The 16182-nt window shown below is 41.6% G+C and overlaps 1 protein-coding gene across 1 annotated transcript in view; it reads right to left on the minus strand.

The window, feature by feature from the left end:
- cacna1da (calcium channel, voltage-dependent, L type, alpha 1D subunit, a) overlaps positions 1-16182 on the minus strand; it is a gene marked incomplete at both ends in the record, with an annotated part of 73550 nt that overhangs the window by 53992 nt on the left and 3376 nt on the right. The window lies entirely within an intron of this gene.

A 16182-nucleotide genomic window follows, 5' to 3' on the forward strand; every position in this document is an offset into this window, starting at 1 on the left:
ACTCCGGTGCCGCAGCACGTAAACACGACGTAAACAAGGAGCTAACGCAGCTAATGGAACTAATGGAACTAACGGGACTCACTGGTAAACGGGGCCTGGACTCCGGTGCCGCAGCACGTAAACATGACGTCACGCTCGGCTTTTTCCGGTCAGTCGTCATGGAAACTCGGCATGCGTTATTGTGCGTTAACGTTGACGCAGTACCGCGTTAACGTGCCCAGCTCTACATTTTATACAACCCAAATTGGTCAAATGGAGGGTTGATGAAAACCGCCGCGACTAAGCTGACTGGGTCTCGAACCCGGGTTAGGATTAGGGGTTAGCTTTTTGCAAGAGAGCTAACCACTACACCAGTGACCCTCATGTGGAGGATAAATGGATGGCATGGATGGATGTTTATGTTCAAAAAAATGCACACAAAAACACAAACAGGCCACTGTTCCTTCTTCCTCTCCCACAGAGTCAACGGTCAATGTCTACAGGCAAAACTCCTGCAGATGACGCAAATCACCTGTGTGCATCTACGACATACTGTTTATCCTTGGGAGAGTCAAGGGGATAAATGGAGAACAATCAGGCACAGGCGCATGAAAGGACGCACAAATGTGAGTGCAGCCACTGAACACAACAACCTACAAAAACCCCAGAAAACAACCTCTTTAATCACATTTTTTTTGAGGGCTTCTGTCAGCGAGGGAGTTGCAAAATGTTGTTTTGTGTCTTTGTTTTTGTGTCTGTGGTGACGTAGTGTGACGCATTTACTTTGAAAAAGTAATCTGATTAGTGACTACTGACTACTCCTTTAAAAAGTAACTTAGTTACGTTACTGACTACTTGATTTTAAAAGTAACTAAGTTAGATTACAAGTTACTTTTTTAGTTACATTCAGCAGCTGATGACACACCCTAACCTAAAAAGGTGACATTATCTGCTGTGAGAGTGTTGACTCTTCCTCCTCCATCTCATCATCAGAGTCTGTGACAGGCTGATAAACTTTAAACGACAAAGTTGGATCCATTATCAGTCACTGTTGTAACTACTTTGTTGAGTATTCCATACGAAGAGTGAATGTTTTCGATTTCCACACCAATAACATCATACGTGTGCCTTCTACATGCTAATGCATCCTTGTTGCGCTCCAATGTGGATCTACTGATCCAGTGGAGCGTTACTCATATAGCTTCTATTGTTAGCTGTCCAAATATCTGCGGTAGTTGACACAAAGTTCATTTAGGGCGGACTTCAGATTTCTCTCCATCTCTGCGTACTCCTTATCCAGGTAAGAAGAAAAACGATGTTCTGTGAAGCAGCTCGGCAGCATTGATAGTCGGAATCTTGTTTATAATGGCATGAAACGAGGGCGAGTCAACGGTGTTTAAGGGCAGCATTTCTTCTACAACATACTGATCGACCAACTTATTCAACTCTCCCACACTTATTGGTTTTGAAACGAAGTCCAGTTTTCATTGTTTAGAGGGTGGGAGACCTTCTGCATTAGCAGCTCTCTGCTTTGCATCTGGAGGTACTTGCTCTTTCAGTGTGGCTGTGCCATGCTGAGACTCTAAATGCTTTTTTAAATTCTAAGTTGTATTTTTGAATGTAGATAAGACTTTGTCGCCAACACAGAGTGTACAACGAACATTTATGTTGCCATCTTTTGCTGACACGTACTCAAAATCATGGCTGTATTTCCAGCTGGAAAACGCTGTTCTCTCTCCTCCCTCCATTGTTTACGTTTGTGTCTCCCTCTACAAACGTGGTTTGTCGCGCATAGCCTACGTCACCCTGAGACTCAAGAAGAAAGCAAATGTTTTGGGTTTTTTTCGAAGGGAAATGACAAAAATAGTAACCCACAGTGACATGGAAAAGTAACTTTAATCTGATTACTGGTTTGGAAATAGTAACACGTTAGACTACTCGTTACTGAAAAAAAGTAGTCCGACTACAGTAACGCGTTACTAAGTAGCGCATTAGTGGCATCACTGGTGGTGACGTAGTGTAACGCATTTTACATCCCGACAGACGGACAGAGAGTGGAAGCGTATATGCAGCAAATTATCCACAGTTCTCTGAAACTCAAGTGAAGTGAAACTCATTTTGAAACTTCAAAAATCACTTTTTTGAAGCAAAAGCACTTTTTTAATTTCTTTCATTTCCAGTGTTCTAATGGTACATTGTGTTTGCTAATCGCGTTACAAGGCTCTTGTATGATTAGAAAACCCTTGAAAACCAAAGGGCAAAATTATTATTTTGAATAAAAATCATTATTTCTAATCTCGTCAATGTCTAGACTATATTTTCTATTCATTTTGCAACTCTTTTGATGAATAAAAGTGTGACTTTTAATGGACAACAATGTAAAAAAAATTCTAAAGATGACCCCAAACTTTTGAACGGTAGGGTACATTTCTCAAACAAACATACACGATCAGAGTATTGCTGTTTTATTTCCTCATGACCATCTCAGCCACTACATAATGCATGTATTAAAACTCGCCGTTCTGAACGTGTGGTTCGGTCACATGAGTCACGGGTGACGTCGTGCATGTTTGATATCTGTGTGTGAGCGGCGGGGCAGAACGGTTGCTAGTGCTGGAACTACAACAAACTATAAGCGACAACAACAATGTCAAATGTTGCCATATGTAGCGGAGCAACAACACATGAGTGTGAGCTGATCGGAACTCTGTCGCCGTCAGCCACAGGGCGGCAGCTTGAAAGCAGATGTCACCAGAAATGCAGTCATGCCATTTTGGATGCGATTCTGCACACAGCGAGCATGCAGGTATTCTGTCGAACTTCCCACATCGCTCGCTGCCAACTCTCCCTCCCCCATGTTATATTCCATCTCTCGCTAATGTTCATTCCTTCCCCTGTCTGTATAGATCAGTCAGTGCCAGATCGCCAAAGCTGGGGGGGAGATGAGGGGGTGCGCGAGTATTTAGTGCTTCTTCACCGCCTACTCTTGCAGGTTTGCACAGTAAATAAGTGTGCTTCAGTGAGCAGTATACACCGGGATGGCTGTTTAAGCGTGCGTTATGCATGGGTTTTTAATGTTTGCATCCTTTAACAAGGTCTGCTGTATCTCCAGTACAATATTATGTACATTAAAGGGACACTGTGTAGTATTTATGGGTTTATATAACCCAAAATCCACTTTTTTATACATATTATGTGCTCCTGCATTGTCTAGTCGCTGTATAATAGTTTTTGTTTCATTTTCGTAGTGTTTCAAAAAGTCATGTAAAATAACATGGTCGCGGGCCGCTGTTGCATAGCCACTGTTAGCAGAGAGACGCCATGTTTCTACCGGAGCCTGTAAGGACAAACGCGAGAGAACAAATCAAGCGTCTCTTTACTTGTAGAGGAAGTCCCGCCTCCTCTCTCTCTCGCTTCTCTGCTGACACGGAGAAAGACGGCGTGGACGACATTTGACCGGCTGAGGACACCGTAGCGCTCAGGGAAGGGAGGGGGTGAGCAGTTCTTTGTTGTAAATTTCAGCCTCTCCTCTAGATGTCACTATAAACTACTTACTTACTTACTTACCCGCCAAACCATTCCTTTTCTGGAGCATCTGAACAAACGTTGATTCATGTGGATTTCACACCACTAAACGGTCAGGTCATACACACAAAATATCTCAGCAAACAAAGACGCATGCATGTTGTTGCCTATGCATCACTGAGTTTAAACACTGCAGCTAACTCCGCCCCCAAAAATGCCAAGAAGCGGGCTGAGATCAAAAGTGAGGGGAGAGGAGGAGGAGGAGGAGGGAGGCAGAGAATGGAGCAGTGAGGGATCATGGTCTCGTAGTAAAAATCTGACACCGAGTCACATCTGTCTAATGAGATCTAATGAGCTGCTGAGAACAGACTGAACAGCTCTGGTATTTAATAAAGGAGAGGAGGGAGAGTCTGGGACGATGGTAGAAGAGGTAGAAGCTTTTTTTAAATCACTATATGTATAATTTCAACACTTTAAACAAAACAGATTTGCACCTGGATCAACAAATAATATTACCAGATACCCGTATACTAGTGCTGGGCACGTTACCGGCGTTAACAGCATGTTTTTTAACGTGACTCCCGATTGTTAAAAATGAGTCTCTAAAGTGACGCTTAAGTTTAAAAACAGAGGCACACATACGCAGTGCGCAGGTACGCTGGTTATTTGTAGCGCTGCTCTTTTCATTCAATAAACATACCGCTCCAGTTGGGCGTGCTAACGGCGCTAAAGGAGCTAACGCAGCTAACAGAGCTAACTGGTAAACGGTGCCTGGACTCCGGTGCCGCGGCACGAAAAACTGCGTTTACTTTAGAGACTCATTTTAACAATCGGGAGTCACGTAAACATGACGTCACGCGTTTCTTTTTCCAGTTAGTTGTCATGGAAACTAACGTTAACATGCGCTAACGCCGTACACATTTGTTTTCACCTGCAATAAAGTGATTTAGGGGATTATTTACACTTTAAGATACAGGACGGACACACAGTAGAGCCAAAAGTGTAATCATTGGATCAGAATCAAGTGTTTTTTCCTCAGTTCTCAAGTATATTATTTAGTGATGTGTCATGCAGTCACTAGTGCACAGCTTAGAGCTTACAAGAGACCAACAAAATAGTCAAATTCATGATTCAGTGTTCTCCAAGAAGAAATAGCAACAAGAAAAGTTGGATGCAATATTCTCTTTCTTAAAACAAACACGCATTTTCTGCAAATCTGGCTAAGTCTCATTCTGAAAGAACCGATGTAACAACAACCCTCTGTACTTTTACAAACACAAGCAACAACTTAAGTTTGCTGAGGACGAGAACAGCAAGGATTGATGGTGGTGTCTCCATATGGACTTGCTGTCTCTGTTGACGTTGATTCATTTACAACAACTCTACCCACTATGATTCACTTTGACGCAACCGTCAGAGAGCAAATGAGCACATGATTTTTTTTTCACAAAGTAGGATTTATTTCACCGTCAAGGACCCCAAAAAAATAAAGCAAAATAAGGGGAAACTGGGCCCATAAATTAGCTCAACTAACTGACCTAGAGGAAGACATTTATACTGGCTGTTCACACTTTTAAATGAAAAAGCAGAAACAATACCGGCAATAACTAAAACTCCCACGCTAATAAACACCGTGACAAACCACGCTGACGCAGCTCTTGTTCTGGTCCATTTATTAGGCCTTTGTGTTTCGGCAGCACACACACACACACACACACACACACACACACACACACAGCACACGGGATAAGACTTAATTATTTTAACCCTTTGAGGTACACACCAAGAAAAAAGCAAAGGAAAAAATATTTTTTATTATTTACTTGTGATAACAATAACGCCAATCAATATTTTTTTTTTTTTTTTTCAATTAGAACCTACAGTATTACAGATACAGGCCTCTAACAAACGATTGAGACGTCTGTTCATAATAAACCTGGTTTGCATAATTCATAAAGTACAACATTCAAAACAAGCGACATTAAGTGTTAATTGTGTGAAAAAGTGTGAATTTAGCATGATGCATTTTTCAATGAGATTTAGTGACTTAAAGTGTGTTCGACCAAATGGTTGAGTAGAACCTTAAAGGGTTAAAGGTGCATTATGTAATAAATCATAAAATCCTCCTAATATGTCACAGAGACTCAGGAATAATGTTCATATAACAAACTGAACTCACCAACAACAACAGTACAGACAAAATATTTGCATTAAAAAAATATTTTGCAGACTGCAAATCGTGTTTATATTTTGAATTCATGTTTTTGTCATGTGGCGCCACCTACCGCCGTCTACCAATCATTGCAGTCAGTAGAGTCTCAGCTGCAGAGCAACCACGGGTTGCCAGTTACGTTAGAAAAAGAAACCTAAAAGACCTCTGTATTTTGAATTTGAATGTAGTAACCGTTTTTGGCCACATTCTTACATATGGCACCTTTAAATAACCAAGACTCTACAAACAAACAAAAACAAGTTTCTATTTGAATTGCTCTTAATGTTACTCTGTTGTCAGTGTGTATTGCAGGCACAGTCATAAGAATCTTATTTTTCTTAAATCCTAAGTGGTCTATTTACCTTTAAGCTGCTCTGTCTGACGCATGCTCTGCTGTGAATATGGATGCACTGCCACACACTGTACACTACCCACACAAAGCTAACATAGCTCTGACTCCGTCTTTACTCCCTCTCGCACAAACACGAACACACACACACACACACACACACACACACGGAAATACACATTGAAGATAACATGCAAGGACCGCGCTAGTGTGAGCCACAAATGAGCAGTTACATTAAGTGACTAAACACATACTTCTACCATCATCACTATGGGAGTCCACAGTCCAGACGTCGCTGCTTGTGCCAGCCATTACACACACACAGACACGCACACACACACACAACCAAGTGCTTCATCAGCTGCACACACACGTGCACGTTCATGCTCTCCCGCCGCAATCACACAATCGCGTATCAAAAAATCGCCGACGTACACAGTTCGCGTTCAGACAATTCATCGTCTGAAGATCAAAACATAAGCAAAACAGAATTTATTCTCATGCGCCGGGCTGTGCGAGAAGCAGAAGACAGCATCCATCCATCTTCTGCCGCTTTATCCTCCGCATGACGGTCTCAGGGGGGCACTGTGCCAATCTCAGCTGACACGGGGTGAAAGGCGCGGTACACCCTGGACAGTTTGCCAGTCCATCACAGGGCCACATATAGAGACTAAGGGTGAATTCCAATTCCTTGCTTAACCCTCAATCTCAAAAATGTTCTCCCTCTAGTGCAAGTTCTGTCCTGATTCTCAGAAAAATTAAGTTGAGGGTCAAGTTTAAGGGCTGTATCGCCCTCAATATTGAGATTTTCCGAGACCAACCTTGGGAGCAAGGGCTACCCAGAATGCATTGCGTGTTTTGACATAACAAAGATGGCGCCGAAAGCAGCGAAACGAGTACGCTACAAATGAAGTATTTGTATCCAGCCATGGCAAAAGCATTCACAAGTCTACTTCGGGACATTTGGAGTTATTTACAGATTCCAAAAGTGTGATTTCTAAGCTTTCCAACAATGTCAAACACATGTGAATCTGATATTTTTTGAAGAAGATGTGATCATTTGAATGTAGACACTCCTCAAACTGCTTTAGGGAGAATTTTACCCTCAAAGATTTAAACCTTCTGAGAGCAAAGAGACAGAATCATCACATTTACATAGAACAACCTCCTCCTGGTCTAATGTGTCAGTGAAACCACACCCTGCTCTGTATGAGCACAGATACTATTGTTGTGAGCTACACTGATACACAGAATGTGGACATTGTTCTCCAGAATCTGCTGATATTGCAGACGTTCTGTAAATCATATAAACTTTATTTCACTTCTCAAATATTACTGTGTCTCCTATATGATATATTTAACTGAAATTTCTTATCCAAACAACCAATGATTTATAAAGGAAAATCATGAAAATTTACAGGGGTGCCCAAACGTTTGCGTACTACTGTATTTCCATCATCTGTTTTTGTTGTTTCATGAAAACAAAATATACTATATATACTTAATAGAGAATGATCAAAGACACATTTCTAATATCAAATCACACTAATTAAATACATTGAAGTGGTTCTGTGGTGTAGTGTGAATGGATCAGTCTGTTCCTGAATGAGCTGATAATTAGGGATGGGAATTTCACACATTTTTAGAGTCATTGTCTAGACTCTAGGTCCACATGTCCAATTTTTTGTTGACTTTTTTTTTTACAGCAGCAGCAACAGCAGCAATGAGGGGGTGGAAATGATTCTACACTGTTCTACTTCATTTTAGGCTCAAAAACATGGCTGTAATGTCCATTATTGACCATCAGAACAGCCATAATAAAAATGAGGGACAAAAAAAAAGGGATAAAAGCGACTCTGCTGGAACACGTGTGTGTCGACACTAGCACTGAACGCACACACACACACACACGCACACACACACACACACACACACACACAGCCAGAACAGCCAGAACAGCCGGTGGCGCGTGCACCATGAAGTGAAACAATAACAAGAAAATACGTCTCTGTATGTGACTGAACACTAACGTTACGTATATGAAAACTCACCCATAAGGCGGCGCTGGCGTCACGTCATCATCTCAGACAATGACCGTGTGTGTCCTGTTCTCTTTCAGCCGCTGAATAATCATCTGTTTGTTGTTTTTGTGACGATGAAGTCTGCTAACACGTTAGCATAAAGATCGCTAGCTTAAAATGCTAACAGTCCACACAGCAGCAGTCTGTGTGTTTTCTCTGTGAAGAAGAAGTTCAGTCACAGACTTATTCTCCGGTTTTCTTTGTCTTCCTTTGTCAAACAAAGCTTTGATGATAATCACGCTTTAATTTCGCTCGCGCACACACACACGCACGCACGCACGCACGCACGCACACGCACGCACGCACGCGCACGCACGCACGCACACACACACACACACACACACACACACACACACACACACACACACACACACACAAGCTGGAAAGTTCCAGATGATTGACTGAAAAAGCACCAAAGGCTCTGGAATGTGAGATCGTCACACACAAACTAGGAGTGATTCACATTTTTCTTTGTTAATAGAGATATAAAAATGATCTTAGTTTAGGCCCATATTATGGATTACTGACGTCATTGTTGCGTAACATTTATTCTTATTTGACCATCTTTTGTCAATAGTCGGCCGGTGTGGTTTACTTTTCAATAAGTCGTGGTGTGTGGTAACTGTCAGCTGAATATTTGTATGAGTATCATCTTATAACTAACTGACAACCTAATAACTTGACTGACAAACGGATCAGAATAAATAATCCTGACGTAAATGTCTTCTTCTTCTTCTTCTTCTTTTTTGGAGTTGACAGACTGGACGCAGCTTTGGCGTTATTCTGCCCCCTACAGTCTAAAGACGTATCTGCATTTAAGGGGTGTCCCATTTCTAAGTGACAAAATAACCCTCAACACTTGGTTTTGAGGACAGTTAAGATTAAGGGTTGAGATTGAGGGTTAAGATAAGAATTGGAATAGGTCCAAACAAACACATGCACTCTTACGCTCAATTTACATAATCCCCATAATGCATGTTTCTGGACTGTGGGACAAAACCCAGAGAAACCCCCCCCCCCCCACACACACACACACACACTCCATGTAGAAAGGCCCTTGTTCCAACCAGGTCACAAATCCGAGTATTTCTTGCTGCAAAGACAAGAGTGTAAACCACTACATTAACCTCATGGCCTCAGAAGACAGCATGTCATCTTTATTTCACTCTTCATTAACGCTGTAATGAGTGACAATAAACCTCGGTATGCAGCTACCACAAGACACACACACAAAAAACCATCAGCAAGCTGGTCTGTGTTTTAATTTAAATAATCAATAACTCACTGACAACCACTACTAAAAGTGTCTAAGTCAAATAAAATGTTTATTGATTTTTCTGGGAGTGCACACTGCTGCACCCCCCCCCCCCCCCCCCCACTTTGATTAAGGGTGAACCAGTGGCAACAGAGCAAAGAGAATTTTGATGCAAATACAGATGCTCTGTGTACACGCAAAAATCAGTAGTTGCTGTGTGTTGTTGTTGTTGTTGTTGTTAAAGTAGTTACAAAGTTTGGACTTTTAGTTTCCAGCAACAAAAGATACAGATTGTCCTTTGGTAGGAGGTGGTAGGTAAACAGGCTACAGCTAATAAGCACTTCAAGATATAGCTTAAAGGTGCCATATGTAAGAATGTGGCCAAAAACAGTTACTACATTCAAGTTCAAAACACAGAGGTCTTCTAGGTTTCGTTTTCTGACGTAACTGGCAACCCGTGGTTGCTCGGCAGCTGAGACTCTACTGACTGCAATGATTGGTAGACGGTGGTAGGTGGCGCCACATGCCAAAACATGATTTCAAAACATAAACATGATTTGCAGTCTGCAAAATATTTTTTTAATGCGAATATTTTGTCTGTACTGTTGTTGTTGGTGAGTTCAGTTTGTTATATGAACATTATTCCTGAGTCTCTGTCACATATTAGGAGGATTTTATGGCCAGTTGATTTAGATTTATTACATAATGCACCTTTAATATTAAAAAGCCAATGTATCAAAACCACAAAAACTATTTACACTCAGGCGTTTATGTACCATAATGAATAATGTTGGAGCTTGAAATCCTACATTGTTTGGCTTTAAGGTGCAAGATGTTTAGCTTGGTGTCAACAGTGATTTCAAATGTATCACTGGTTAATGAAGGTAACATTTCCTGAGCTGTAAATGCAACACTGTGACGCCATGATATATTTGGGAACTGTTACGTTTGGAACACACCTGCCACATCGCAGCCTCTGGATGACGGAAACGTCTCTCGTGTTTGTGAATATGTGGCAGGAAACTGCTGCTCAACAGACGGTGCCGTTCACTGCGATGCCAGTATTAAGTTCAAGCGTGATAGCATGCTGTGCTAACTGTACGTCATGTAAACCCAGAGGAGGATTAAACGTTACATTTAAGGATGAAATTTGCATTGCATGGCCTAATTTCATCATAAAGTCATCTAAATATTGTAACTTATTTCGACAAAGCTTTGGCATATCAGTGAAACTATTACTAGATGATAGATAGATGATAGTAGACACTCTTCACTTGCACATTTCAAGCTAGGAGGACAGTTCATTTTAGCTTGGTCGCTCAAAAGCTAACTCTAGCATACTAACTAGCAAGATAGATAGATAGATAGATAGATAGATAGATAGATAGATAGATAGATAGATAGATAGATAGATAGATAGATAGATAGATAGATAGATAGATAGATAGATAGATAGATAGATAGATAGATAGATAGATAGATCGATCGATCGATAGATAGATAGATAGAACAGCGCCAACGTTACGCAACAACAACGATACGGAGAAACACAACATGATACTCGACACAATGTGCTGCATGTCGCATGAATCATATTTTCCCATGAAAAGGTCATTTTTTTCCTCAGCTACCTTCAGCTGAAGCTGCCCCGAGGTGTTGAGTCTCGGATAGATAAGTCAGAAGTGACCTTAAAGCAAATGTGGGAGGGTTTACAGACTAGTTGTCTGTCCCCTAGACAAGGTGGGTGCCAAGGAGACACAGTTATGTGCAAGAACAGGACACACACTTCTCACTATCGCAGAAAAATGACTAAACAGAGGAAGAGTAATGGAGGACGTAGAGAGGCAAGAGAGGAGTGAGGAAGTAACTTCGAGTTCCAGAGTTTGTCCTGCTCTGCCTCTCGGTAGAACCAAGAACACAATCATTGGCCCTATGTTGTAGGAGGAAATTCCTTCCTATGTATAATGAGCTGCTGCATTTAACCAATCCATCCTAACTCCTGCTGCTCAGCATCAAAATACACTGTTCTAACTCACAGCATCTCTGCACACGACCCACACAGTGTAGCACAAGCAAAATAACAGGATTAGCAGGTTTAGCTTTCAGGAATAAATGTTAGCTGAGAAAAACGCTCACTGAAGCTGCACCAAACAAAATAGTCCGTACCAAACCTAGACGTCAGCTTGTCTGCATCACAGCCCATAGTCAATTTGGCCACCGCGTGTAATAAGGACGGGTTAAACGCAGAGGTCAAAATCCCTGTCGCTAATTGGTGCGCGTGTGTGCAAGGATTAGTAATTCTAGCTTCAGCAAACATGTTTGCACTCATTTCAGCTGATTCTCGTTCTAAATGTGGAGGGGGAAGTGGAAAATGTGTCCAAAAACATAGCAGGAAATGTGCAAAGTGAAGTTGATTTATCTTCTTATGTATTATGTATAAAAACCAAGGACAAATGTGCATATATGTTTGAAATCTCTTCAACCTTTAGAGGAGCACAGAGCTTTTCGGCTGCTTTTTTTCCATTATTATGTTAAAACATACAGTATATACAGAGGGTATAAGAGTGTGCAATATAGAGTCTCTCATATCTTTTTTTCAGTACAACATAGACAATCTGATGAAAAATGTCTTTCATTCTCACCAACTATATAAACACACCTGAGGAAAAAGTACTGTTGTTTAAATATATCGGATTGAATTTGTGAAATTTGGAAATATGTCACAGTTCAAAGTTCACTTGAAAGTGAGAAAGGACATTTGATTGCATAAGGGAAACTTGCACATTGACTCTGATCACAATTATGTTGTGGCTCCATGATGGATAAAAGGACGCCCAACAAGAGCGTAACAAATAATAAAATGAAGAGGAAAAGCATGTGACGTCTGAGACCTGGTGAAGTCACAAAGGTGTGGTGTACACCTGCCCGTCTGTGTTACTGTCAAATTTGTCACGGAGTAAAAGCCGGCATAGCTCTGCTGCCGTGCGATATCATTTGATCCTCCCTTTTACACATCACGCCTCTCTGCCCCACAACTCAGGTTTCATATCAGTCCCCAGGTCCATCTGTGAGGCTGCACAACGGCAATGTGAGATGGCAATCTGCCCAGCAGCAGCAGCAGCAGCAGCAGCAGCAGCAGCAGCAGCAGCAGCAGCAGCAGCAGCAGCAGCAGCAGCAGCACAGCCTTACCTGCTGCTGGAGACTAGAGTGCATACGCTCAGCATTTTGTCTCCCTAGCACTCCTCATGTGAACAGTGTGACTTTCTGTAGGTGAGCTAAAGCCAAGCTGGCACACCTGCCCTAAAAAAAAAAAAAGTATTGAATTGTTCAACTTCTGCAGAAAAGCAAAAGACTGCATTATTTACCCTCTAGTATCTGATTTAGTGTTGACAGTGCAGAATTAAACCAAAGGCCTGTGCTAGCAATTTTAAGCCGTTTTGTGGCGTTGGACAAGAATCAGCACATTAACTTGAAGCAAAAGAAAGAGAGGAGTTAACGCAGTTGAGAAAAGGCAGAGAGACAACGTGGAAAAATCTTTAGAAAATAAGGCGAGGAAGACTCCACCTAATCAACAGCTTGTGCTCCCGACACTACTTAACGGTCTTTTTAATGAAGAGAGTCGGCCTCGTCAATAATGCTGTTCAGTCCTGGATTGAAGGGTTAGAAAAGTCTGAGGAGTCTGAGATTAAAACAAACAAACTAACATGTTAAATAACAAATGGAGTTTATATATAGATTATGTATAGATTGTACATATATATATATAGTAGTGCTGTCAACCGTTAACGGCGTGAACGTTAACGCGCATTCACACATGACACGTTTCCATAACGACTGACCGGAAAAAGACGCCCGTGACGTCATGTTTACGCGACTCCCGATAGTTAAAATGAGTCTCTACACACACACATACACAGTACACAGGTACGATGGTTATTTGTAGCTCTGCTCTTTTCCATGAATAAACAGATCGCTCCTGTTCCACTATAGGCGCGCTAACCGCCGCTAAAAGGAGCTAATGCAGCTAACGGAGCTAACTGGTAAACGGTGCCTGGACTCATGACGTCATTCGCATCTTTTTCTGGGTCAGTTGTCATGGAAACATGTCATGCGTTAACGTGTGCTAACGTTTTGCACAGCACTAATATATAGATATAGATATTATTCTATGGACCTCCTGTCAGTCTGCAATAAAGACTGAATTAAATTCAATAACAACAGAAATGTAAAAATCATCTTTACATTTACATTTCTCTAAAGGTTGCAAATACTAAGAGGTAAGATGCAAATGTCCTTTACTTTAGGTATTTAAAGGGGACATATTATGCAAAATCAACTTTTTAATCATTTAAATCCTTATATTTGGGACTCTGGAGGTCCTATGAGTCGGCAAAGTGTGAAAAAAAGATGACTCACTCATGTTTTTGTGGTCTAAATACAGGAGATGAAACACGTGATGGTGCTACGTCACAATGCGCTAAATTCCTGGAATCATTGTCTCTTGTGGAGCTCCGCTTTGCCTTTGTCCGTAAAACACGCGAGAGTGCTGGCGAGGGCAACGGTATCCAAAAACCGTAAGTCTGCGAAAAGTTCTATTCTTGGCTCCACAGTGCAGCACAGAGTCCTACACAAACTTCCAGCCTCAGAGGATTTATCTGTCCAGTGGATACATGTTATGCTAGAGCCTGCAAATGATCACTTTTCCAAATGCTAACTGCTGTTAGCTCCCAGTAGCCTCTGAGGCTGATGTCATTTCCTGTCCCTTAAGTTTCGTTTTATTTTATTTTTAAGGTGAACCTAAAGAGATAGTACTAAACGGAGCGTTCTAACAGGGCTGTTTTGTTCAGAGTGATTGAACTGCTGTGGTGCTTCATCCTTAAGGTATTTTGACCAAAGCATGTCACAGACATGTTCATTAGGACACCAGGGAACTAGGTTAGCTTGGAGATATAAGGTATAATATGTCCCCTTTAATTAGATTTTTGTAATCACATGACACAGTATATAGGACGCAGTTATAAATGTGACAAGGTGAAATGATTGTTAAAGATCATTACACACCTGTATTTTGTGTATCTAAAATGACTCTGTGAAAGAGTCGTTCTGCGCGGACCTCCCTTTCTCTTTAAAGCCAATAACATTTAGCTCATAATAACTGTCCTTTCAACCTGCGAAAGCCCTACAATAATGGACGGCACAAAGGTTTAACAGACAACCAATTAACACTCAGCCGTGGTTAAGTGGTCAGCAACTGACGGTACGGCCTGATTTTAAATTGTGTTTCCACCGCACAGCAGGGTGTGAAACGGCGTGACGACGTAAACACAAAAACAAGAATGGCAGACATCAGGCATCACAGGTTCTTTCTTCTTGGCATGAGGCTGTGATGAGGCATGAAAAACTCTCTGTCTCTCTCTCTCTTTGTCGACCAGTCAATGAACTTCGGGCCGGACCACTGTGCTTCCAAAAATAGGCACAGTAGGGATCAGTTATTTTGAAATCCTGACAATGGAAACACCAGTAATTTCATGACAAAACCAACAACACTGAAATACACCAACATTCTCCCCTTTTGCTGTGTCTCTGCACACAGTCTGACCAGATCTTTGGTCTGTATTTGTGCACACACCTCGCTCCAAACAAAAACCTCACAGCATTCCAGCAGAATACTGTATCCGACACTGTACAGTCCCAGATGGCTGCCTCTCCTCTGATGTAGCACCGCTGTGTAAACAAACACCCTGAGGTCAACCTACAGGAGATCAGATTGAGAGACTCTACACCTAAATTGCTACAGCGCAGACACACTGTTAACTAAAGCTCTAGCTGATCTTCACAGTGGGTTCAGGGACACATAACCGCTCCGTCTTTGACAACAGTCTGAGAACATGTCCATCCCGCTCTCTACACGACAAAAGCTTTCAAGAACATTCAGATGTTTCACAGCCACTCTGCATAAGCTCCTCATCAATCTTTGAACACTACGGCTCAGCTGACCTTGTGTAAGGACCAACATTCTGTGCGTGACTGTTTTTTTTGGGGGCTTTTTTGGCGCTCGTCCTCAGCTGTGGAACAATGCTTACAACACTACAATACCCACAATTCATCAAACCCCAGATAAATGCACAAGGTGCGCCGAGTGGTGCAATGACGAGAGATTTTCTAAAAATAGAAAGCTGAACAGGAAAAGTATGACAAAGATAAAGCACCAACAGGGATGTTGTCAGATGTTTCTCGGCGTATGCACAGCAGATACGACGCTGCACACACTGAGCCTCCTGCTGCAGCGTCTCACGACCGTGAAATCTCTGACAACACCTTCATACTGACAACGTGAAACAATCCACAAGGGATTACGAGGTAATTCATCTTAAAATGAATAAAGCTGGTCAGGAAATTAGCCCTTTTTAACCCTTAGTGCTCACGGACAGTGGCACAGATCCATGGTAAATTTGCAGTGAGAATAAGACACGACTCCTTATATGGACATCCTGGGGGTTTGTGTTTATAGGTCACATATTCAGACTTAAAAAAGAGCCAAGTGAACTTTGAACTGTGACGTATTTCACAAATTTCACAAATTCAACCCAATTTTAAACATTTTGAGTACATTTTGCCCAGGTGTGTTTATATTGTTGGTGAAAAAACTGATTTTTTTTCATCATTGTCTATAGTTTGTGCTGAAAAAAAAGATATAAGCTCTATATTGCACATTTTTATACCTTCTTGTATATACTGTATGTTTTAAAGCTCACATAGAGTGGTCCTATCGCACATATAT

This window comes from Microchirus variegatus (genome assembly GCF_963457635.1).
Source record: "Microchirus variegatus genome assembly, chromosome: 7".
In the NCBI taxonomy this organism is placed as follows: domain Eukaryota; kingdom Metazoa; phylum Chordata; class Actinopteri; order Pleuronectiformes; family Soleidae; genus Microchirus; species Microchirus variegatus.